Below are 27000 nucleotides of genomic sequence, written 5' to 3'. Positions count from 1 at the left end.
CAATAATGGCTTTGTTGTTCTTGAGAATTTTTAAAGATTTTTCCTGTATATTCCTATGTAAAAATTTGATTGTCCATTGTGGACCCACCCTAACCCCGGGTGTCATGATTTGAACCAACTTGAATCTACACTACCTGAGGATGCTTCCATATAAATATGGATGGTCAATCATGGCTTTGTTGTTCTTGAGAAGATTTTTTAAATATTCTCCCTATATATTCTTATGTAAAATTTTGATTGTCTATTGTGGCCCCACCCTACCCCCTGGGGTCATGATTTGAACAAAATTGAATCTACAATACTTGAGGATACTTCCATATAAATATGACCAATCATGGCTTTGTTGTTTTTGAGAAGATTTTTAAAGATTTTTCCTCTATATTCTTATGTAAATCTTTGATTGTCAATTGTGGCCACTCCTTACCCCTGGGGTCATGATTTGAACAAAATGTATCTACACAACTTAAGAATGCTTCCTTATAAATATAACCAACCATGGCTTTCAATTGTTGTTGAGAAGATTTTTGAAGAGTTTTCCTGTATATTCTTTTTTAAAACTATCGTCCATTGTGGCCCCACCCTACCCCTGGGGGTCATGATTTGAACAAATTTGAATCTTCACTACCTGAGGATGCTTCCATATAAGTATGACTCCCTGAGGATGCTTCCTTATAAATATAACGAATCATGGCATTGTTGTTCTTCATCAGAAGATTTTAAAAGATTTTTCCTATATATCCCTAATGTAAAATTTGATTGTCTATTATTGCCCCAACCTAACCCCGGGGTTCATGATTTGAACAAACTTAAGTCTACACTACCTGAGGATGCTTCCATATAAGTATGACGAATCATGACGTTGTTGTTCTTGAGAAGATTTTTGATCATCCATTATAGCCCCACCCTACCCCCGGGGGTATTGATTTGAACAAACTTGAATCTACACTACCCGAGGATGCTTCCACATTAGTTTTATCTTTCCCAACCCAGTGGTTATTGAGATGATTTTTAAAACATGCCACCATATTTTCACTATTTCTTAATTATCTCACCTTGAATGAGGCATGGTTCTTCATTTGAACAACTTGAGTCCCCTTCACCAAGGATGCTTTGTGGCAAGTTTGGTTGAAATTGGCCCAGTGGTTTTGGAGAAGAAGTCAAACATGTGACAAGTTTACAGACGGACAGACGGACTACGCACAAATTGTGATCAGAATAGCTCACTTGAGCTTTCAGCTCAGGTGAGCTAAAAATCATGTAATAATTTGATGTTCAATTATTTTATATATATGATTATATGTCTTATTTACAGGATTGTTATTGTAGCTAGTTATGCTGAGAGCTTGATGGATTGGTTTTTAAAAGTCTTTTGTTTGAGTGATTCTCTTGGGCTGAAAGCCACCTGAAGTGTTATTCAAGACTGGGAGGCCACCTGAACTGTGAGTCGAGGCTAAGGGCCACCTGAACTGTGAGTTAAGGCAGAGAGCCATCTAAACTGTGGGTCAAGGCTGAGAGCCACTGAACTGTGAGTCAAGGCTGGCAGCTTAGTAACAAGTGTATGAGGTTTGATGGATATATAATGACTAGTTTTATACAACTACAATAAATAGTACAGTCAAAGGTCATTGGAAAGGCAAATGACTCAGGTACATAACCCAAATATAAAAAACAGTCTTCTGGAGTGGTTTTAATTCTGAAACGATAGGTAGGTAGTATTCATCTTAATCTTCATATGATCATTGTTTACCTCCACCCTGAAATAACTTTCAGATGTATTAAAAAATTCTTGTTGATAGTGACGAAAAGCGGAACCATTATATATATTGTTTTACATTTCACAGAATTGAGAATAACTTCATGTACTTACAAGTCTGTGATTTGATTAGATGTAGTCATCAGTGTTTTTCCAGGACAGAATTTCAGATTTGGAAAAATTCTTCGCCTTATTATATCGTTTCATTTGCGCCTTTTCCGTCATATATTTTTAACACGTATTCTCTTTTTTCTTTCTTTTTTTTTTTTAGCTCACCTGAGCTGAAAGCTCAAGTGAGCTTTTCTGATCACATTTTGTCTGTAGTCCGTCTGTCTGTAAACTTTTCAAATTTTCGACTTCTTCTCCAGAACCACTGAGCAAATTTCAACCAAACTTGCCACAAAGCACCCTTGGGTGAAGGGGATTCAAGTTTGTTCAAATGAAGGGCCATGCCCTCTTCCAAGGGGAGATAATTAAGAATTAGTGAAAAATGAATAGTATCTTTTAAAAATCTTCTTCTCAAGAACCACAGGGCCAGGAAAGATGAAACTCATATGGAAGCATCCCCAGGCATGACCCCGGGGGTAGGGCGGGGCCACAATGGAGGATCAAAGTTTAACATAGAAATATATAGGAAAAAATCTTTAAAAATCTTCTTCTCAAGAACAGCAAAGCCATGATGAGTCATATTTATATGGAAGCATCCTCAGGTAGTGTAGATTCAAGTTTGTTCAAATCATGACTCCCGGGGGGGGGGGGGGGAGGGCGGGGCCACAATGGAGGATCAAAGTTTTACATAGAAATATATAGAAAAAATCTTTAAAAATCTTCTTCTCAAGAACAGTAAAGCCATGAAGAGTCATATTTATATGGAAGCATCCTCAGGTAGTGTAGATTCAAGTTTGTTCAAATCATGACCCCCGGGGGTAGGGCGGGGCCACAATGGAGGATTAAAGTTTTACATAGAAATATATAGGAAAAATCTTCTTTTCAAGAACAGTAAAGCCATGAAGACTCATATTTATATGGAAGCATCCTCAGGAAGTGCAGATTCAATTTTGTTCAAATCATGACCCCCGGGGGTAGGGTGGGGCCATAATGGAGGATCAAAGTTTTACATAGAAATATATAGGAAAAATCTTCTCTTCAAGAACAGTAAAGCCATGATGAGTCATATTTATATGGAAGCATCCTCAGGTAGTGTAGATTCAAGTTTGTTCAAATCATGACCCCCGGGGTAGGGCGGGGCCACAATGGAGGATCAAAGTTTTACATAGAAATATATAGGAAAAATCTTCTTCTCAAGAACAGGAAAGCCATGATGAGTCAAATTGATATGGAAGCATCCTCAGGTAATGTAGATTCAAGATTGTTCAAATGATGACCCCTGAGATAGGGAGGAGCTACAATGGGGGATCAAATTTTTACAAAGAAATAAATGGGAAAATTCTTTTAAAATCTTCTCAAGTACAACAAATTCATTTGTTATGTTGACACAGAAGCATCATCAGGTAGTTTAAAATTCAAGCCCCCCCCCCCCCCCCGTTCATTACTGAACTGATTTGTGCCTTAGTCTAGCCAATGTGCTCAGGTGAGCGATGTGGCCCATGGGCCTCTTGTTTTTTATATATATTTACTTGTATAATAATTAATCACAAATTAATTATAGAAAACAAATATTACTAGTTAGTTTTCGAATTTTTCGTAAAATGACAATTTAGGTTGCATTTAAAGTCATTTGTTTATTTACCAAATATTAAAGTGCAACCATTGAAATGGTTACAGAGAACAGAATATTATAATTAAAACTAACGGGAAAGTTTTTGGACACTTGATATACTTTGATAGAAAAAAAAAAACAAAACAAAAAAAGCAGTTTACACAAAGAAAACCAACCTTCAACAATATAACAAGTAGGGAATTATTAATTACAAATAGCGCAAATTGAATTATATCAATAATATGCACATTGAATATTTTCTCTTCTTTCTTAATTTGACAAATAATTTGACATTTTCAATGCACGTCAATATGTTCCAATTCTCGTGATTAAGGCACTCTTAAAAATCACATATTCTACTTTCATTTATATGCATATTACATAATTCAGATATCTTGATTTGGTTATTATAATAATTGAAATTCAACTCCTTGTCTTTCAAAATTTACATGCACATAATGGTATTTTCTTGATTTAGCCATTAGTGAAATTCAACTTGTCTTTTATGATCTTTGATATGCAAAAAAAAAAAAAAAAAAAAAAAAAAAATCAATTCTCCTGATTAAGCCACTTTTGAAATTTAACTCTTCTGGACTTTTAATTGACATGAGCATTTTATATGTCTTTTCGTTTGGTTTAGTCACTCTTGGAATATAACTACTTGATTTCAATTGATATGCACACGTAATATTTCATTTCTTTCAATTTAGCTCTCTTTCAATTCCCCCCGTGGTGAACCGGGGTGACAAGAATAGGTCCCTGGCATCCCCTTGCATGTCGTAAAAGGAGACTAAATGGGGCAACCTGTTGGCCGTGGGTTGCGACCCGTGTTGGTGGAGAAGGGGATCCTGGTGGCTGAGGTCTGCAGCTGCAGGTAACGCACCTGACATGACCAACACTCCACTTTGGCCCCATATTCATCTAGACGGGAGGTCAAGTTTGGCCCGACTTGATCAATCGGCTGGTCACGCAGAGCTGTTTTTATTGACATGCCATAGTATTGATGTATTTGTAATATATTTGTTATTATCTGCCTTTTTTGCAAATTTCCAATATGCCAACGTTTTCATGTTGATATATATATATATATATATATATATATATATATATATATATATATATATATATATATATATATATATATATATCAAGCGGTGGCTCAGGGTCAGTCAGGCATATCATGTCCGAGTATAGTTTCTTTGTATCCTCTTGGTGTTAGTCTTACTGGAAATCCGTCTGACTTGACATCGCCCTTGTTGGAGCTCCGTGGCGGGGAGCAAGGATTCTGAATTTTATTCATAAAACCATGGCTACTACAAAAAAACGTTGTTACCCATCAGGTTTAGAATCATCTATGAATGATGAGCAGATTACTTCAGTTGTGGAACACTGGCCCCGCTTCATCACACTTGAAGCAAAGTTATCAGAAAAACAAACAAAGCCCCTTACAAAGGTGTCGCCTTTTCTCATACAGAAAGGAATACAGGGAGTAATTGGAACTTCAAGATCTGTTAAAAAGTTAAAATCTGGAGATCTTTTAATTGAAGTCACTAAAAAACAACAGTCTACATCTTTGTTGGCATTGACTGCTCTAGCAGATATCCCTGTAATCGGTAAAAGAAAGACTACTTTAAAAAATTTTCCCAGCTTGCTTGAATTAATTGACAGAGAAGATGCTATTGCTACAAATCGATACCACACTTAATTATTTTAAACTCGGTGCTCACTAGTTCTACTTATTTTTCACCTCAAAATTGAAATAAAAGTAAACTACAGAATATTTGAAACACAATTATTGCCACTGTGAAGCCCACTCTAGATTCACCAATCTGAATTGAGACACCTACCTTAATCACTACCCTCAAGTGCGCAACTGTATCTTCAAAATAATAATTAATAGAGTCGCCAAATTAAACCAGTGGTTCAGATATTTACTTCTTATGTTGGCTACAGCACTGGCTCACCTATCTTTTTAAATTAGTTTGTTACCACCGTAAACAATATCCTGCAAACTGTCAAAAACCACTGGATTTAAAAGGAGAGTTGCATCAGATAAGTTGAATTAAGTTGAATACCAATCCCGATCAGAATTAAGGCAAAGAACTGATGAACTTTTTAAAAAAGATTAAAAAAGAATAATAGTATCAAAAAACAAAACAAAACAAAGGGTGCCTGAGAATCTTGATTTTTTAAAATTATAATTATGGCCCACTAGATGCATCAGATAAGTTGAATTAAGTTGAATACCAATCCCGATCAGAATTAAGGCAAAGAACTGATGAACTTTCAGGATTAAAAAAGAAAAATAGTAACAAAAAACAAAAACAAAACAAAGGGTGCCTGAGAATCTTGATTTTTTAAAATCATAATTATGTCCCACTAGATGCATCAGATAAGTTGAATTAAGTTGAATACCGATCCCGATCAGAATTAAGGCAAAGAACTGATGAACTTTCAGGATTAAAAAAGAATAATAGTAACAAAAAAAAAAGGGTGCCTGAGAATCTTGATTTTTTAAAATTATAATTATGGCCCAGAGTGATAGATATTTTTTCCTATGATCTAATATATAATTGTTTTAGGTATTGCAAGTAGAAATGGGTTAGTGTACCTATGAACAACTGCAGCTGTATTGATCATAGACCGTGTATTGAGTAGCAAATATATCGTTGTATATGTAAAACATGCAACTTGTCTTTCTGAGAGCGTTTTGAAAAAATGGCCTTTTTAAAACGTACATACATGTAGTATTATTGTAGTAACCCATAATGCAACTCATTTAGCCGATTGGTGGGTTTGTCAGTCACGGTGGTGCCTCATTTAGCATGTAAATTTATTCTGACGTCACAGAAAATAGTTTCCTCGACCTGATAAACAATGGTTGTTACATCTGTCGTGTGAAATTTTAGCACTGCAGTTATGACCCTCAATAATCCCCCCTCCCTCATTTCTTCTCGGTGGTGGTTGGCCTCATGAAAAAAAATGTAGCATATTGACCAAATGATATGGATATTAAATTCTATTCTCAAATATTTTTGTAGTAAAGTATTATTATTATCATCAAATTTTTTGCAAGCCCTCTGGACCCTCTGGTATTAAGAAGCATCATCTGTGTGAACTAGCAATATATCATTTCGAATTTCCTCTAGTAATCAAATAGTAAGAATAATCTGTCACTAGGGACAAGCCCTCACCACAAATTTGGTATTCGAATGCAATATTTGAATATTGGAATTTATCCAACATCATGATGGCACAACGATGCAATCATTGCAGCTATGCACACAATGATCATAAACATGGCAAACTCGATAGGCTATCGAATTTATCTCGCATTTCATTATTATTGATGCTTGTCAAATTTGCAAAAAAAAATATGTTCAATAAAATATATAACTTGCATATAAACTTACCATTAGAAGTTTAATTCCTTAATGTCCTTGAATTCACTCACTGACTCAGTCGCTACTTTCGCTTTCATTTGACGCGAAGAACCCGGATGTTTGTAGCAAGACTCGAATGTGAAAGTTCAGCGTGTCCCAGTGAGAGGAAAAGAAAATTTTAAACTAGTTTTCAAAAATATGTGAAATCGTGTGCATAAGCTTTAAAAGATGATGAATAAAAATATGCATCGTTTGATTAATTTTTATATATCGGAAATATGAAAAATGATGATTTTTGGTGGTGCCCCGAAGGCATAATTTTATGCTCCTTAAAATATACAAGATGGATAAAAAAGTTATTTCTATATCATTTAATGATATTTTAAAGAAATAAATTTGAATAATGAAATATATGGAGATAACGAACAGTATTCAAGCTCAAAAGTCCATTAAACAATACAAAATAGGAGCAGAGCAAACACGGACCTCCAAACATCAGAGGTTGGATCAGGTGCCATGGAGGAGTGAGCATCCCAGGCCGACCGGCCGTGTGCTCCTTGTCATGATCGGGAAATAACGGAAAAATCCGTCGACAATTCAGTGTGTAATTAATGGCCTAACAATTAGTATGAAAAACGTCAGTCAGCATTTGACTCAATGATAAATTGTATTTGCTGACAAGGTCATTGTATCGACCATAGAACTTAAGAAATGATGACTTTAAACGAGACCGCTGATATTCTTGTTTCATCAACTTATTTGTCAATAATTTACCTCGTTTTAGAAATTGTACATAACGTAACATGATACTGAACTTTATAAAAATTTCACAATTAATTTTCTTTGAAATAGTCCATTATCAAGGTATTAAAGCTTAAACATTAGGGGGACCAATCCCGTGTACCCGTACTATCATGGTCACCTTAACCTATATATATATATATATATATATATATATATATATATATATATATATATATATATATATATATATATATTACTCTAGGTATTCTACGCAACAAAAACATGTAAATTTTAAGCATTGTAGGTGCAAAGGTTCAAATGGATGTTGTGTGACGGTAGAGAGTTTACCCACCAGCAACAGGCGAAAGAGCACCTCACTGCAACCCATTTGGATTTTGGTTTCTAATGTTCTATTTGCAAATACATGCTGTCTCGGAAAAATCAGAGGCACAACCACAGGCACTTGTTTCGGTAATAAATTTTTAACCCATAGTATAATAATAACACAAGGTATCTAACTCCGAATTACACGGAGTACCCCCCTCCCCCAGAACCGCACTCATTTACACTTTCAGAGGAAATACACTGACAAACTGCTTATACCTATGTTTTCTACGATAATTTATCTACACAACCATATATGGCATGCTTGTCTTTATTTTCTTTAGTCTCCGTAAACAGCGCCAAAACTCTGCTCGCCGAGTGGAAAAGTCGAATTCAACCATGAAATGGTATGTGCTAATCCCGCACAGAGATTTTGATTTGCTAAAAATCTGTTTCTAAAATTACATCGGATAAACATCGTAATGTTTTCAGGGAAAATCAGACGTAAACAAGTTCTTTTTACTCATGCAATATTTAAACACTGGAATTGTATTTTTTAACCCACTCATTTTTTAATTTTGTTCTCTGTTCTTAAATTTGTAATATTTAATGAATATACTCGACTATGGTGACCATTATCAGAGATCAAAAATACAATTTTATAAATAAAATTAACAAAATGCCTACATATACATATACATTATGAATGTGCTGGTGTTTAAGTAATTGCTTACCGAATAAGTAATTTCTCCACGTTACCAGAGATGCATTAAGTTCAGCACAGACCAGAAAACGTTAAAACTGTACAACAGTTTTCTAGCGAATGTCACTGCTAGTGCACTACTCAAGAAAACTGTGTACTCAAAAAAATGTGACGTAATACGCTGACATAGTGGCGCAAAAATTCAAATATCAATAAATGGCTACTACAAAGCGATTTGACATTTACGCTACACTGCTGTTTATTTCCAGAAACTAAATGTGACATTTAATCAACCACTGTACTGGAAAGCGATGATTATTATCCACAGTGAACCACAAAGTAGTCCGCTCAAAGCCATAGTTTTTCCGACTAGGAGGATTCCACATGCAAATCAGTTTTCTAGGATGCATTGGATTTGTTATGCAGTGTTCTGCTCTTTCTTAATCTGTATATGTCCTGGAACCCAATACTAGTTTTTATACGAAGGGACTATCTCAAACTGTATATTTGAGCGAACACAGGTGCAAACTTACCCGATTTTGTCGTGTCACATCCTATTTTCGACCCCTAACCCGATTAATTTTTATGACCCGGTGGGTCATGCTTTTCTCCCGATTTCCTGATTTGGTTCGAAATTAGTTTGCGCGTTTAACATCCAGTTATCAACCCAAGCTAAGCTGTCTTGGGGCTACGTTAACAATGCCGATGGCTATAGACTGCTCAGGTAAGTGTTGATATTTATCGTGAGTTGTTTTGACAACCCGAGGGTTTAAATCATTGTGTGCAAGGGCTTCCGCTAGAAAGATATCTTTATCAGGGCCAGTGAAATCAAAGCCAACAAAAAGAAAACGATATATATGTACTTTAAACGAATCTGGGAAAAGGAATTTCCATGGGAGTATGTAATGAATGATTATTTTTCTCGTATTATTTTATCCAAAATAACGGCCTGTCAATGACGTCGCCATAATAGGGCTAAAATATATTCTTTTAATTTTCCATCTAATTAAAAATCTAAATACACCATCGGAGAGAGCGAACCTGAAAATGGTTTACACATAGTGTAAACTGATAAAATGAATTCCAGTCCATGTAAATTAATTAGATAGATAAAAAATGGGAATAAAAAAACTTAATCTATCCAATAGCGTACAAATTCATTCTAGAAGAATCCTTCCGCGATCTAAAAATAGTGCCATTTAACAAGTGAAAATACGACAATATTTTGAATGAAAATAAGTTTATCTTAATAAGTTAAATGACAACATTTTAAGTATATGTAATATTTTTTAACATTGTTACAATTTCTTTATATAAAGACGGAATGTTTACACTATCGTTCGCGGCGTAGTAATACACAGTGTAAGACAGAAAAATCTCACACTGCTGTCTCACACCGGACAAGTCAATCTTACACTGGTGATTATGCGAGAATAATCTGTACCAATCTCAAGATTTTCTGAGAAATCTCAGATTTTTTTTTCTCAGCTGAGTCGGAGAGTCGGAAAAATCTCAGATTTGAGAAAAATCTCAGATTAAAATAAAAAACTCAAAAGATAAGTCTGAGTTTGAGAAAATATTTGATTGGTGGCACAGTTCGGTGAGAAAAACTCAAATTTTCTGAGAAATCTCAGATTTGAGAAAATCTCAGCGTTGGTGGCGCCGAAGCCTGGTCTTCGACTAGTATTCGACTAGTAGACCTAAAAATTGACCCCCTTTTACTGCAATGACAATGGCAAGTCTTTTCTCTTCATAAACCTTGTACAAATTATTATATGCTACTGCAAAGGAATTTCCAAAATACACGTTAAACTTTACAGCCGTTCGTTGCTAGAGTACGACCGAGTTTATCATTTTTTTGTCACAAGTCACCAATATATTGACGTCATCTTCACATTGTGATGTCACAAACATGGAGCAAAATATTACAGAACATCTGGCCCCGCCGCCACCAAAAATAGTTGAGTATAAAACTCAGCCTCAACTCTGAGAAAATTCTCAAACCTATAATCTCAGCCTCAAGTCACCGCCACCAAATATTTGAGTACATACTCAAGTCAGAATTTTGAGTATGTACTCAAATTCTTTGAGATAGATCTTTACCTTTCTCAAGTTGGTACTCAAGCAATAAAAATGGCTGCTCACAGACGACAAAATCGGCGCCGTCGGCGACAAATGCGACATAATCTTAAAATTTCAAAGAGAGTAATACGAGATCGGATGAATCCACTAGAGGAATATTCAGAAGAGGCGATTATTGACAGGTTTCGGTTTAGACCAACGACTATACATTATATAATGGACAAAATCAGCCCATCACTTATGCATAACACAAACAAGAACAGTGCCTTACCTCCAATTCTACAGCTTCTCACCTGTCTGAGGTTCCTAGCAACGGGGGCGTTTCACAGACTTGTAGGGGACAGCATTGGAGTGTCCGAAACAACGACTGGAAGATGTTCTCGTTCAGTTTGTGAGGCTATAATTGTTCACTTGCTGGCAGATTCTATCATTCTCCCCAAGGGTAATCGTGCCAGAGAAACAAAACAACAATTTTTGAAAGTTGCAGGTAAAAAAAAAGAGCATATTCTCAGTGAAACCATATTACCAATGTCCCATTTATCTTTCGTCTGCGTTGTACTTTCGGTTTTGTTTTTAAAAGAAAGACAACTCCAAGGAACAGATAACTCGTACAGGGTCTACTAAGCCTACCCCAGTTGGGGTCTTTGTCTTACATAAAAAAACAAACTTGAAACATGTATTTGCACAATCATAAGATTGCATGACAAGTAAAATATTAAGTCTAAACCACTTATGCTATTCCCCGTTTTTTAAGAAATACCTATATTGTACTACTCAAAATAAGGGGGGGGGGGGGGGTATGGACTATTCACATTTTTATGGTATGAAAACATAATTTGTAAGAAATATTTATAAAACTATACAAAGTGTTTACGTAATTTCATGTTCAGGTGTTTGAAAAAAAGGTACCTTTTTATTTATTTTTTTAACCGAAAAATTAACTTAAAAAAATTAAAAAATCAATCTTTAATTGCTAAATACTTTAGATCTCAGTCTTCAATAATCATGCATGCCTTAATTTTATATGATCTTTTCATATAGGATTTCCAAACGTTTTAGGGTGTGTAGATGGCACCTTTGTTGGAATTATTGCCCCTAATGAAAATGAGCCTGATTATGTCAATCGTAAAGGTTTCCATTTATTGAACGTACAGGTAATTTTTTTTAGCGATGTTTCAAAAAGAATATTCGCAGATTTAAGATTTTTTTCCAGAGGGAGATTTCAATTCAAAAAAAAAAATTGTCCAAATCCTATTTTTTGAATAAGAGGGGGGGGGGGGGATTAGTCACAGTCACTTTATCAATATAATCACTAAGCTATAAATCACTGGGGGTGCAAATTTCTCATCAAACCCGCACATGTTGATGTTGATGATTATCGCACATTTTTAAAAAGCATGGTTCAACGTTATCCTTGTGTAATTATGTTTCCTTTAATATTTAACTTCTTCTAAAGGCTGTCTGCGATGCCAACTTCAGAATAACAAGTATTTGTGCTAAATGGCCTGGTAGCGTCCACGACAGCCGAATATGGCGCGAATCTGCATTGTGTCAGAAATTTGAGAACGGTACTTGGTTTGCATTATATATAAAAATCACGTTCTTATTATTTCAAACGCACAAATCCAAAAGATTACTTGCATTTCTATAGGGTGTAATTCTGTATTTCATTTAATAGGTGAATATAACGGGTTTCTACTAGGAGATTCTGGCTATCCGTGTAAAAGGTCTCTCATGACACCGTTTCTAAATCCTTCTACCGTCCCACAACAGAGATTCAATGCAGCACTTTGTAAGACCAGGGTAATAGTAGAACGTTTGGAATTTTGAAGCGCAGATTTTCGTGCTTACAAGGAGTACTTAGGTATATGGAAGTTGATAAAAACGCTGTTTGGAATTTTTTTTTTTTTTTTTTTTTTTTTTTTTTTTTATTGCCCCAGCGATATATAAGATTCGATGGATGGCGCCAAGGTTGGGGAGCCCTGGACTCACCAAACTTACAAGCATAAAATATAGCCAATAGTAATGATGACAGTCACATGGCACTATAGTAAATAAACTACTACATATAATGTACTACTAATATAAACACTGTATATTTTAATATTCAACCAGGACAATTTTTCATTGGAAAAAAAAATAATATGTAAACAAATCCTTTCACACCCCATGCATCCAATATGTGTATGTATTTACCAGAAAAGTTATCAAAATAATGAATAACATAATGGTTTTAAACAAGTACAATTTTTAACCAACATTAGAAAACAGTGAAGAAAAAAGACCCCATCTCTTTTCAAATAAAGCCAATTCATTGTTCTTTTTATACATAAATTTTTCAATTTTATAATAATGATTGATTTCCTTTTTTGCTCCTTCTATGGTTGGTAGTGACTTACAAATTCTTTTCTTATAAATATGCCTTTTTACTATACATATTAAAAGATTCAAAATAATATGATATTTACCTTCTCTACCAAATATAACATCAATTATGTTTATTTCAGTATTGTGCTCTGTTTTATAATTGATCCATTCTACTAGTTTACTCCATAATATATCAACATATAAACATTCCCAAAACAAGTGGGTTATAGACTCAGGATGCGTACCACAAAAAGTACACAGATCGGAATGCACGATTCCTATTTTCTTTAAATAAACATTAGTACTCATAATTCTATGTACAATTCGATAATGAAACCATCTAAGTTGTACATCTTCAGTGATACTAAAAATCAGTTTATTATGGGTTTTCCACCACAACTGGTTTACATTCAAATCTAGTACATTTTCCCATTTACTTTCATATTTGGGTTTATCCCATTTAGATGAAATTAAAATGTCATAAAAATCTCTTGATCCCTTTTGACTCTTAAAAATTATTCGGAAGAAATTGGGATAATAAGGAGAATTATAAAAAGCATCCTTTTCAGTATAAATTAAATTCAATTTTCTGACACTTTGTAAGACACCGTGAAATAATGTAAAAGGGGTTGACAAATTATACACATCACAAAATTCTTCAAAACTCATAGGCTGGCCATCAGGAAGAAACAAATCTTTTATGTATTTTACACCTTTATCAGCCCAATGTTTATAGTATATAAAATTATTTGATATCTTAATATTGTCATTATACCAAAGAGGATCAAAGATAGACAAACTGTCAGTCTCTATAATCATTCTTAATTCATATAGGGCATTAAAAACATCTTTCCAAAAATGGTTTGAAATTCTATTGGAAATAACCCTTGTAAAACTATTACCAAAACAGGGAAGAAATTCCACTTCTGGAATTATACTATAAAACAGAGTCTTCCATGCAGACACATTAATATTGCTAAAAAGTCTGCGAATCCATGTAATTTTTAAACCCTTACAAAAATCTTTAACACTTATCATTCTTAAGCCACCGTTTTCATGACTCTCAATTCTTTGCTACCTTAGGTGGTTTATTGCTCCAAATAAAATTGAAAAACATTTTTTCAAGATCTTGCATAAATTTAAGGGGAGGACTCGGCAAAGAAATTAACAGGTGGGTTATTTTTGGAAAAATGATTGACTTAACTACTGTAATTCTGCCGGCAGTTGTCAACAATCTTTTTGACCAAGAGCCAATTATTTTTTTCATTTCAACAAGTTTAGATTGGAAATTGAGTTCGTTCATAGTATTAGGGTTCAAATCTACAGAATAGGTTATACCTAATACAGTAAATGGTTCCTGAGACCAATGAAGATTAAAATCTAAACAGATATCAACATTTTCTTGAGACAAGGAGCCTATTTTTATACAACGAGTTTTTTCATAGTTTGGTTTAAGACCAGAATATTTAGAAAACTGATCGACAAGTGATAGAGCACATGTAAGAGAGGATTTTGTACCATCTAAAAGGATGACTGTATCATCTGCATACTGCAATAGTCTATATTCATTTCTTTTAATAAAAATTCCTTTGATTCCAGGATTGTTTCTGATCATAATACCCATGATTTCAGCACAGAGTACAAATAAATAGGGCGAAATAGGGTCTCCCTGTCTACATCCTCTTCCGATATCAAAAAATTCTGAAAATAGGCCATGCTGAATTACACACAATTTTGCGTTTGAAAACAACAATCTAACCCAGCTTATGAACTTTTCGCCAAAACCAAAGTAATGTAGAACTTTAAAAATAAATCTCCATGAAACAGAGTCAAATGCCTTTTCAAAATCTATAAGAAGAACAAATCCTGGGATCTTTTCCTCATTACAATAATGAATAACATCGTAAAGTAGTCTAGAATTTTCACCAATGTATCTATTTTTAAGAAATTCCTTTTGATTTTCATGAATAAGTGTGGAGAGAACATTTTTAATTCTGTCAGCTAAAACACTGGACAGCAACTTATAAGTAACATTGAGAAGAGAGATAGGTCTCCAATTTTTCAAGTATTCTCTTGGTTTATTTCCCTTTGGAATTACAGAAATTATGCCCTGAGTTTGAGTCATTGATAGACATCCTTTATTATAACTACAGGTAAATGAATTTATCAAAAATTTGCATAAATCAGACCAAAAAAATTTTAAAAACTCTGTAGTGAATCCGTCTGTTCCAGGAGTTTTGTTATTTTTCATATTTTTTAAAGAGTTTAAAATTTCAGACTGGGAGATATCATTATCTAAAAGACATTTTGTATCATTGCTAAGTTTGGGAACTTCGCAATCCACTAGAACATTGTTTAGGTTAACATCAATTAGTGAATCATCTAGATTTCTGTATAAAGATTGATAGAAGTATTTAAGGTTATCTAAAATTTCTTTCTGATTAACAATTGAATTACCTCTACTGTCAATGATTTTTGTTATATTTTTATTTACATAGTTTCTTTTTTCCAGAGCACAAAAATATTTTGTTGGTTTTTCACCGTCCTCGATCCATTTACTATGTGTTCGTATCAATAGTCCTTCAAGCTCATATTTTCTGATATTTTCAAGTTCAACCTGAAGATCATTCAGTAAATTTCCATAAATTTGAAGATGGTGCATGTTAAACATCTCATGCATAAATTTAATTTGTTTTTGAAGAAGTTCTTTCTTTTTTTTTCTCTCACAGGATTTTTTACTGGAAAAATAAATTGCAAACTCTCTAATTTTCATTAAGATAATTTCTAATAATAAATTGTCATCAATTGCTGGTGATCTATATTCACCTACCAAGTATTCTACCTCAGTATCAGAAATAATTTGTTTGACCTTCTTAACAAAGTCAAGATCTTTCAACAGAGAATTATTAAAGCGCCAAAAACCTCTTCCTTTTGAAAAATTGTCAAATCTTAGTTGAAGTTCAATAATTGAATGATCTGTTCTATATCCTGGGAGAATTGCTGCTGTATCAAGTGTTGACATAAGCTCTTCTGATATTAGAAAAAAATCTAGCCTAGCCTGCTTAATGGGAGATTTTTTAGCCCAAGAGAACATTTTTACATTTGGGTTGCAAATGCGCCATGGGTCAACTAAATTAAATCTATTCTTTAATTTTTCTACTTCCAATTTACTTTTCAGATTATTTTCACGTATGTAGTTGTAACAGTCAAGATCATAATTTTGTACAAGATTCCAGTCTCCACAGACTATAATAAAATCATCATCAAACTCATCAATGATATTTCCAAGATCAATATAAAAGTCAGGATTATCTTTATTTGGGCCATATAAATTTACTAGTGTAATAGAATATCTATTGTCAATAAGGATACTTGAAACAATATAATTTCCAAGGGAATCAAGTTTGAATTTTGAAACTTTAATTTCTACTTTGTCATTAAAAAGTGTTAAAATTCCTCTCGAATCACTAGACCCTGGGCACATCAAAAAATCAAGGCCCCATTGTGAATAAACAATATCTCTCTCATTATCTGTACAATGTGTGTCTTGTAAGCAGTAAAATGTTGCATTATGTTCTCTTAAATATTTGAAAACATCCTTCCTTTTACTATGATCGTGTAGCCCTCTACAATTCATGGAAATAATTTTAAGCTTACTAGCCATACTTATTATACAGAATGAAATATGGACACAACATACACATATTTACATACGTACACAGCTCAATCATTATAGACTGAAAAATAAAAAAAAACCACAAGCTTCCTGCATATGCTTAAAAGGAAACATGAAAAATAAGAGAGAGAGAGAGGAAAAAATTCAACATATTGTGTATGTTGGCTGCTTGAAAAAGTTGATTATGCATCAGTATATTTGATCCAAACTGTGTCTGTTGGCTTGCGATATTCTAGTTCCACATCGGTCTTTCCCTCAATGATTCGAGTTTTGAGTCCAGCGCGTCTCAACTTGTATGCTTGTTGGGAAAGGATACTACGTTTTTTCTTCAAATGACTAGGTAGGTCCGTTCGCACAGCTTTTCCTTTCGATAAATTACTGTTCCGGGCCTTCATTAGAATGGCGTTACGGTCTTCCATTCGGGCGAACTTCACAATTATGGCCTCAGGCGCTGACGCTTGGTAAGAGTTGATAGACGTGTTGTTTGGGTTTCTTGGGATACGGTGAGTATTCTGGATAATAATTGATTGAATGCTCTCCTCGTCTATTCCTAATTCGTCAGCAAAAAACTTTCTCACCACTTCTGTTACATTTTCTTTATCTCTTTTCTCCACACCATATATAAGCACATTGTACTTCCTTGACCTGGTTTCTTGGTAGGTAATATAGTTTTTCAATTCCTCTACTTCAACCTCAAGTTTCTCAACTGCTTTAAGTTTTGACAGAGAAGTCTCCATGTCCGTTAATCTGTCGTCTTGACTTTGGACAGCTTTGTCGAGGTCATCCATTTTCTCTTTGAAAGCACAGAACTTATCATCGATAGACTTGTTCATAATCGTAAGTCGCTCCTCAATATTCTTTTCCATCGTTTTAAATAACTGTGTCATCAGTTCTTTGAGATCATTGTTTGAAATATCACATTTCTCACCTTTCTCATCCTTCTCGCCAGCTCTTCCCGCGTCTTTAGATTTGGTCCGAGTTTCCTCTGTCGAATTCTTCTCCGACTCTTTTAAAAATTGGTCTAATGCGCCTTCCTGGACTTTCTGGCTGCTTCTACCTTTTCCCGGCATATTTTGTGGGAACACAGCAAACCGCAACTGATCGTAATAGACCTTCAGCCCGTTAAATAAAGAAAACTTTCTCTCTCGACGCTCGACACGTCTACATCATAGACAAGCACGCACCGGAAGTCCGCTGTTTGAAATATTTGTAAAGCTAGGCTCAATATACTTTATCAGTATTATTGCATTCAATCATTAAATTTTGTCAGTGGGGACAAAGAATATTTCAACAAACTTTAACTGGAGAAATAAACTGCCAATCATTCTATGCAGGACAGCCCCACGTCAAGCTACGAAGTACATCGTTGCTTGTGCAATATTGCATAACATTGGAATAGAAAGAGGAGACATTGTTGAATCTACACAAGTTCAACTTTGTGGTGGAAACGACAATTGCAATAATGCATTAGCTGGTGATGGTTTCAACATGCGCAACTACATCGTGGATACGTATTTCACTTAAGTAAAATAACTTACTACATATGTACCTATACAAAACTCTCGAAGTTAATTGATTTTGGCTTGATAAGGATAAGAATAAAATTTCAAAACAAAGCGATACTGCTATTTATACAAATGTTGACAGTAATGACAGAGAATCAAATTTATTATTATATGTATTACATTTTATAAAACAATATTATAGGTTTCATGTGTAATTTCTTTCCCTTTTACATGTACATTTTGCAAAATCAGCTTCTTCATTTTGGTTTTAATTTGTTTTTGTGCAACACACCATTACAATTCATTAATCATACTTGAATTACTTGTACTGGTATAAATGACAGAATTGGGAAATCGCTCCTCGAACTGACGGACCAAAAACGCTTTCTTAACATCAATGAGCTCCTTTTCTGCCTCTAGCTTTTGCTTTTCAATTATCAATTTCTCTATTTCGAGTTTAATTTTCTTATTATCCAATCTAAGATTCTCCAACTCTTCTTCTTCAAGTGCATCCTTCATTTGTTTTCTTTTGGACTTTTTAGAAGAGACTGGATGATCAGATTCTAAGGCTGTAGTCAAAGATTTAGAGATGATAGAAGATGTACAGGCAGAAGTCGAAGTTGTAGAGGCTGGTGTACTCGATTCCATGCCCTTTTCAATTTCTGTTAAATTTATACACAATTCATTACATCCTTACGATTACATGTGTAATTCTTGCATGAACATTTACATTGTAAATGTAACAGACTCTTGCTACTCGTTTACATACATTACGTTGTAATAACATGGATTTAAAATGGATTTTCAAATTTGTGAAATGAGAAGATTCAGCAAAATTTAAAATTGAAAGTTTCATTTTATTTTTTGTTTTTACCATCAGTGACGTCTGTGTCGATGCCATCCGGCAATCCGCAAATCTGTGGTCGCCCGTCAAACGCCTGCATCAAGGCGTCCTCAGAAGCTGTTAAAGAGGGAGGAGCCGGACCACCACCTGTCTTTGGCCTTCGCAACATGTCAATTTTTTCTTTTCCTAGGCCAATACATACCCCTCTTATTTACGTTAAATAAATCTAAATATTTTTGCATTTTTAAGCAGGCTTAGATTAGACAATTCATTTTTCATTCATCGAGAAAAAAAAATATTAAAAATATAATTCGTGTCATTCATGTAACACTTTCCTTTTGCAATTTACTATTTTAAAGAAAGCGAAAACTTTTAAAAACTGTCGTCATGAGTTTGTTAATGTTACATTTTACATGACTGTGTTTTTGTTTTGCATAAACTTGAACCAAAAAGATAACAATAATGATAACAAAAAAACGTTTATACATGTATAGTTTTGCACTGACAAAAACAATGTAAATCAACTAAACAGATTTTAAATAATCAACAAGTCTAAATGAAACCTACAAGAATTAAACAACTAAAATACCTCTTTGTTTGATGTTGTTAAATTTTTTTTAACAGTCTCGTTGTCCCTGTCATTTTTGTAGCTTCTACAACACCATCATTTTGAATATCAAACGCCCGAACGTATTTATAGACATATTATATTTAAAAAAGTAATTCGTTAAAAACAATTGTATGCAGAGAGATAGGGAAACGATGGCATTGCATACCGACTTTGGTGTACAAGGCGATACTTTCTATATCTTTATAATAGAGATGTTTCTGAATATGAATCGAATCCGAATCTGAAAATGAATCTGAAACGAATCTGAAACGGAGGGATCTCGATCCCTATTTGAAAACTGAGAAGAAAAGTTCTTAATTTATTATACAATGAATAACAATAAATGATTATTTCTGTGATTTTTTTTTCAATTTTTCTTCCTCCTCCTTCTAAATTTAACTAGTTCAAAATTACTTTCGCTAGATGCCATCGTCGGATACCCACGGGTGATTTCGTCTTTTACTCATCACCGTACATGTATCTATGTTTAATATAGTGGATGTTGTTTATATTTTTGTCAATGGGATGGCGTGTTATAAAAGGGACAAGTCAAATTCTATAGACTGAATAACAGAACAGGTACCCTTTCAACTCCTTTCAAAACCTAGCTGCTCGTAAAATTATCATTGTTGTATTATTCACCTACTTACATTATTTGTTTCTCTCAAGAATCGTGTTCTGGACTCTACAATGTATTTTTTAAAAATATTCTGTGTAAATGTATACATAAGAGTCATTTTATATATTTACACGTTATTGAAAATTATATCTGATAAATTACCTTTTCAGCAGCCCCTTACTTTCTCACAGGCCAAATTTTTTGTCGAAAGTTTTTGGCGATTTACATTGATGTCTACAAGTTTTCTAGTTTAAACGTTTCCTTTCATTTCACTGAAAATTTCCTTGATTGGCGACAAATTAAGCTTGTTAAAAACTTAAAATGAATAGTAAAAAAGTTTATTTTGTCTCTACCATCTCAAAGAAAACACAATTCTCTCGAGGAACGAATATGTAGTGAGTTAAACAATGAAATGATACACTTATTTTAGATAAGAATTTTCTATTCAGTGTTTTTAGAGAAATGAATGCTTTTTTAGGGGTGGGGTGGGTGGGGGTTGATTCTTGAGTGAGTGGTGGTTACGACTATCAATTTAATATATATATATGCACCAATATCTGCATTTCGGATCGTGCCATCCCCACCATACTAAAACGGCTATACCATATAATCTCGCAAGAAGGATCTGTACCATTGTGAGCAATATTGATACGAGGGATATCCGTTTGGAGGAATTAAAATTGTATTTATTGAGCCAAAAATACCCAGAGCAACTGGTAGATAATAGTATTATGAAAGCCAAGGAGTGTGATAGAACACAATTACTTTCAAACACACGACGTGCGAAGGACGGAGAAACTATACCCTTTGTTCACACGTACAATCCGAGAAATGAAAACATCAATTCAATTGTTTATGAATTAAATAGCTTACTTAGAGAGGATGAACAAACGAAAACTACATACAAAAACTGTCGTTTTATCAGCAGTAAACGTCAGCCCAAAAACCTTAAGAGAATACTTTGTTCCTCCCAATTCGCTGACCATAATTATACAGTGTCAAAGTGTACGGACCCTCGCTGCGGCACATGTGACTACATTACAGAAGGGACGAGTTATAGTTTTAACGGGCGTGAATTTAAAGTTAATGCCAACATGTCATGTGATACGAAAGATGTCATATACGCCATCATATGTCCTGGATGCAAAGAATATTATATTGGTGAAACTGGCAACAGTCTCCGTGCCCGTGTACGTGTACATAAGCAACACATCAGTACACCTGAATATAGACAAATCCAGTTAAGTGCACACCTGGAAACTTGTGGAAAAAAACGATTTAACATTTTCCCTTTTTATAAACTCAGATGTGCCAGTGATATCCAGAGACGGGAAAAAGAAAAACATTTTATTTGTATTCTAAAGCCAAAACTTAATAGTCTCTTATAAACTACCTATGATTTTCCCGAACTTTTTCATCATCATTGCAGTATTTTATCTATGACGTCACAATATAGACATTAAACGTTCCGCTTAGTTTAACGTCATAATCATTGTTACTATGTTACCGTTGTATACATTTTTGTAATGTAAAACTTCTGAAGATTTTTAATGAAAGCGCTAAAGCTTTACGGAGGATTCTTGTGTTTTCTTTTTATATTTGTTTAATATTGTAATCCGATTACTGAGACTTTATTTCAATTTTGGATATATATATATATATATATATATATATATATATATATATATATATATATATATATATATATATATATATATATATATATATATTATTTATTTATTTATTTATTTAAATAAGAAATTTCAATGAAAAGATTTTATGTTATTTTGCTATCACTAATAAGTTCACTACATATAATTAAAATGGTTTTGATATGAATACATTCCAAGTTTAAAATTTTCAAATAAAATGTCCGTTCTAAACCCTTTAAGTCGTAAATAAAAAAAAAAACTAACTTGACAAATATTTACAGCCCAACTTTTCAAGAATCAAATAGTTTTTTTTTTTTTTTGCATTATCATGCATAAACAAATTCTTATCTACAACGTATCAATTGTTTTGACTGCATGTAAAAGACGGAAATGTTTTCAATCTTGTCAGTTAATGTTCTTCGGTCTTAAATGCATTTAAAAAAGCAGCATCAGTATTTTTTACCAACTTAATTACAACTGCACAACATACATCATGAATTTCGAACCGTCACGTTCCAAACAGTATTGGGTCGAAATGAATATTTACCCATAAAAATTTAAGGGAGATAACTTTATTTACAACAGGTTCACATTACAACCAGTTGGAATCGAAAAGTTAAGTAAAAACTTATTAAGCTATTAGATTTTATAAGTGTGGTAAAATTAAATGTTTTCATTGAATATCTTACAACAATACAACTTACGAGTTAAGGGTTTCTGCGATGGATTTCCACGTAGATTCTTTTAATTTGCCATGTTTACCCTTCACCCCTGAGCCCTTCATTTTTCCGAAGAGGGTCTCTTCATACTTCAGAACCTCTTCTATTAGGAGGATCTCCTCCTCTGGGGTCCAGTTGGTGCCCCTTTTCTTAAGACTATTAAGATTATTTTGTTCTGTCGGGAGATTTATTTCCACAAGCTCCATGTTTATGTACCAAAAAACAAAACAAAGCAGACGACAATACATATTTATTACGTAACAAACATTCTATCATATTTTGTGTACTTTGTACATTTCGTGAGACCGCTTGAATCATTGAAAAAAAATCGACTGAGTATGTACTCAGTAGAGTTGAGAATGTAAAAATTCATACTCAACAGAGTACATACTCAACTATGTTGGTGGTGGTGATTTGAGAATTTTCTCAGTTGAGGACGTCCTCAACACTTGAGTAGAAAATTGAGGCTGAGTATGGTATTATTTTGGTGGCGGCGGGGCCTGTTCCATATCAGATGATGAGATCTCTCTACCTGGTGCTGTTACAGGAAATGAAATTCATGTGCACAACGAGTTAGTAATTATGATACAGATGAAATTTATCACAATTTAAGATGACAGAAAAACCAAAGATAAAGTTTGAAATTGTGCCTGTGTGCTTTAAGCTTAAAGTAATGATATGCAATTGTTTATAAATATTTTTTCATCAGCGACTGTGTAGAAGACAGTGAAGATGATACTTCGAAATATATTTCAGACCTGACAGCAACTATTGCAGAATTAGAATCAGTAGGTAGGTGCATGGTTTTACCAAAGAAATCTCTCAAAATTATTGATACTTTAAAATGATTTTACATGAATTCTCTTTGCTACCAAAATAAAAAAATGTGTAACTATCCGATATTTATAAAAGTTTAAATAAATCATCTTTATCGTTTGTTTTAGGATGAGCCACACAGATTATCACTTGTTTATTCAATGGAAACTAAAGGAACTAGAAGTTGCAGTTAGTCGGGGGCCGCAGGTAATACAAGACCTAACACTGAAAAAAATAACTAGAAAGAGTCACTAAGAAATCTAGTAAATTTACTGTCCATACAATCACTACCTTAAGTAGTTTTTACTAGGTATTGGGTAGATTAACTAGATACTATTAGTAAATTTACTAGACTTTATAAGTAACTTTCACTAGGTATTGGGTAGATCTATTAGATCTCACTTGTAAATTTACTAGTCTTTAAAAGTAGCTTTCAGTAGACTAGGAGGTAGACCTACTAGAGTTGGCGGGTAAATTTACTACACTGTTCAGTAAACTACTATGCACTTTGTAAATATACTAATTAATTGGTACCTATACTTCCTTATCTTCCACTCAATTGTTTCACAACTAATATATCTGTTATAACTAAGAAATGAAAATAAATATAATTTACATGGAATCAAATTTATTTTTTAATCCTTAATTTATGTAAAAAATTAAGTACACATACATACTATTAAGCCAATAGATCAATAAAAAAATCTCTCATCTCTCTCCTGCTCTCTCTCTCTCTAATTATGATATGATTAAAAAATTAATAGTCAATACATATTCTATACAACCTAGGTCTGAATGTTAAGAAAAATGGACTGGTTTGATTGAAGTCCCAAAATATTCTACAATTATGAAAACATCTAATAATTGGTAATACATCTCTCTCTCTCTCAAACACACACACACATACACACACAAACAGAAAGATGATGAAATGTGTTAAAACTGGAAAATCCTCATTAACAGTAGAAAACAATTTTCCAAGTAAAACATCTTAGAAAATGAGGGTAACAAACACAAATCAATCGAACTTAAATGTTTTTCAACTCTCTGTTGATGTTTGTCAGAACCCTAAAATTCTTTTATCGATGTTGCGATGTCCTCCCTCATCTTTCAACCCCATCATGACCTGTTGAAAAAACATGAATGTTTTCTCAACAGGTTTTGGATATGCAATGTTAAATACATAAATTGTAGCAATTAACCCACAAAAAGCTTGGAAAAAATTCTCACATTTGAATACGCTTTCATTTTCCAATAGTATTTCAAATGCTTCATTGTCCATGGACAAAATGTTCTGATTAATTTTAATTCCTATTGCCATGGGGGTGCATGCAGTCGGTCCTCTTGAAAAAAGAATTTTGTTAGGGTTCTCTTTGCACAATAGAAATAATCCTATTATTGCTATGCAGTCATCAGCATCTGAAAAACAAAATGTATTCGATGAACCCAATGCCTATCAGAGTGGACCATAGTGATGTTAGACTTATTATTCAAGTATATATCATGGTACACTGAATCTAATTCCTCAAACAGTATTTGAAGAAATTTTTAACCTTACAATAATGACTTACAATTTCTCTGACTTTCAGTTCTGTATTGGGCCGAAGTATGTTCTATTTCTTTCAGGAAGGTTGGTTTTTTTCTTTCCAGTGTTTACTTTCAGTACTGCCTTTCGGTACTTCCTTATAGTTCTTCAATGTCATCTGTTACTGTGTTGGGGCACAATCTTTTGAACTCATCAAGAATCTGAAAAAAAGGTATGCTCGATACCATAATCAACATTTTAACACTATTTTAAATGAAAATTTGATTAACCTGTCATTTCAATAAAACGGGTCTAAAGATGAGGTCAAATGGATTTAAAACCAAATTACCTCTCTATAGGATCCAAGCCAAGGAAAAGCATCGACAACTTCACTCACTGCAAGCTTGTCATTCACAATAAGGCTGCGCCTGTATGGAAACGTTATGTCCATTTTCACTTTGACATTTTGGTGATCAATATCAGTACTTTTCTTGTTTTCCCTTTTCAACCATGAAACATGAAGTTTTATTTAAGTCTCATCTTCACTGGGAGATTGTTTAGGAAGAAAATTTCCTAAACCCCAAGTAAACTGTTTCAAATCTTTCATGGCCTCCATTTTTTGTTCCTTTTTTCTTTTTTTCTGTACTACTTCTTGGTGACTTTTGTCCACAGTTTTTCTTGCATTTCCAAATTTATAGATGATTCGATCTTTCCAGAAAGTCTAAATTTAGAGAAAGCGAATTTTAAGATTTTTAAAGTACAAAAAAGTCACAAGAAAATATTTATTATTTTTGATGCATCAAATTTTTCTGATATTTCAAGAGTACTAAACATTTTAACGAAGGGGTGTATATTAGATTTTCAGCTTCTGGGAAGCAATAATACTTTTTTTAATTTTTTGCAGAATTTGCTGGCAATCCTCCCACTGTGAGTAAGTATGGATATTCTCTCAGCAAACCATCCACAATGTCGTCATACATATCTGATGTAGGGTACCTTTATCAATATATGAGTTATTATTAAAGAACATGGATGGCAAAAATTCTTTCAATGTGTGTAATGATGCCTTAATTTGATACAGCAAAAAATTTTTTTTCTTTTTTTTCATTTTTATAATTTGAATGAAAATATTATAAACAAATTGCTTACATTCCACCATCAAACTTTGTAACATCGTTATGTATAGCTTCAAGCATATTTTTCCTTTCACTGAATGACAGCTCCTCCTCTGCACCAAGTTTATCAACCACCCCTCTGGCAAAGTTTCCCTTAGGAACTCGGTAGATTTTACCCCAAGACTTGCTACAAAAGGAAATTTGATGCATTAACTTAAATATCCCATGTCAGAGAAGCTAACTGCATAAAGATGAAGATATAAACTGCTTCTTCTTAAAATTGTGTAAAAATGCATAACTTCATATAAATTTCAATTTTTTTGTTATAACCTTGAAATTATGATTAAAACAAGTAACCTTGTTAACTTCTTTTGCGTTTCCTTCGGCACGCTAGGAGTAGGCGTTTTCTCTTTTATCACATTCTGTTCCTGTTGTTGACTTGTACTTGGCAAGGAAGGAAGAGGAGGCAGTGGGGGTATATTATTCTCATTTTCATTACTGCTACATGGATCTTGCTTAGGCTCTATCACTGAACAGATAACAGATGGCTTGAGATATCCTTCTTCCACTGTATTAATTGTACTAGGTGCTCTTACTTGGGGTAATGGCTGGATAATCCACAACGTGTCCTAACAATTGCACCAATGTTACACACGGAAAACATTTAGACGAATAATGCCGCCATCTTTGCTAAGATAAACAAATAGTCTCTGACCAGAAGTGGAAAAAAATAGTTTCTATTTATAATATAAATGTTCGAAAGTATTTTTCAAGGAAAAATTCATAAAATTTATTACATAAACTAACCTCACATATACAAAGTGTAAATTCTTTTATAAATGG

The 27000-nt window shown here is 33.6% G+C and overlaps 2 pseudogenes; one reads left to right on the top strand and one right to left on the bottom strand.

Moving 5' to 3' along the window:
• The first annotated feature begins 10760 nt into the window (after window positions 1-10760).
• On the top strand, window positions 10761-18276 carry LOC133179544 (putative nuclease HARBI1; annotated as a pseudogene).
• A 275-nt stretch (window positions 18277-18551) lies between these two features.
• LOC133180003 (uncharacterized) lies at window positions 18552-23198 on the bottom strand (annotated as a pseudogene).
• Window positions 23199-27000: the final 3802 nt, after the last annotated feature.

This window comes from Saccostrea echinata, unplaced genomic scaffold (genome assembly GCF_033153115.1).
Source record: "Saccostrea echinata isolate AGI-Se365-2 ecotype Australia unplaced genomic scaffold, CSIRO_AGI_Sech_v1 ptg000005l, whole genome shotgun sequence".
In the NCBI taxonomy this organism is placed as follows: domain Eukaryota; kingdom Metazoa; phylum Mollusca; class Bivalvia; order Ostreida; family Ostreidae; genus Saccostrea; species Saccostrea echinata.
Note: the sequence above shows the minus strand (reverse complement) of the source record. Positions and strands in the feature narration are given on the sequence as shown.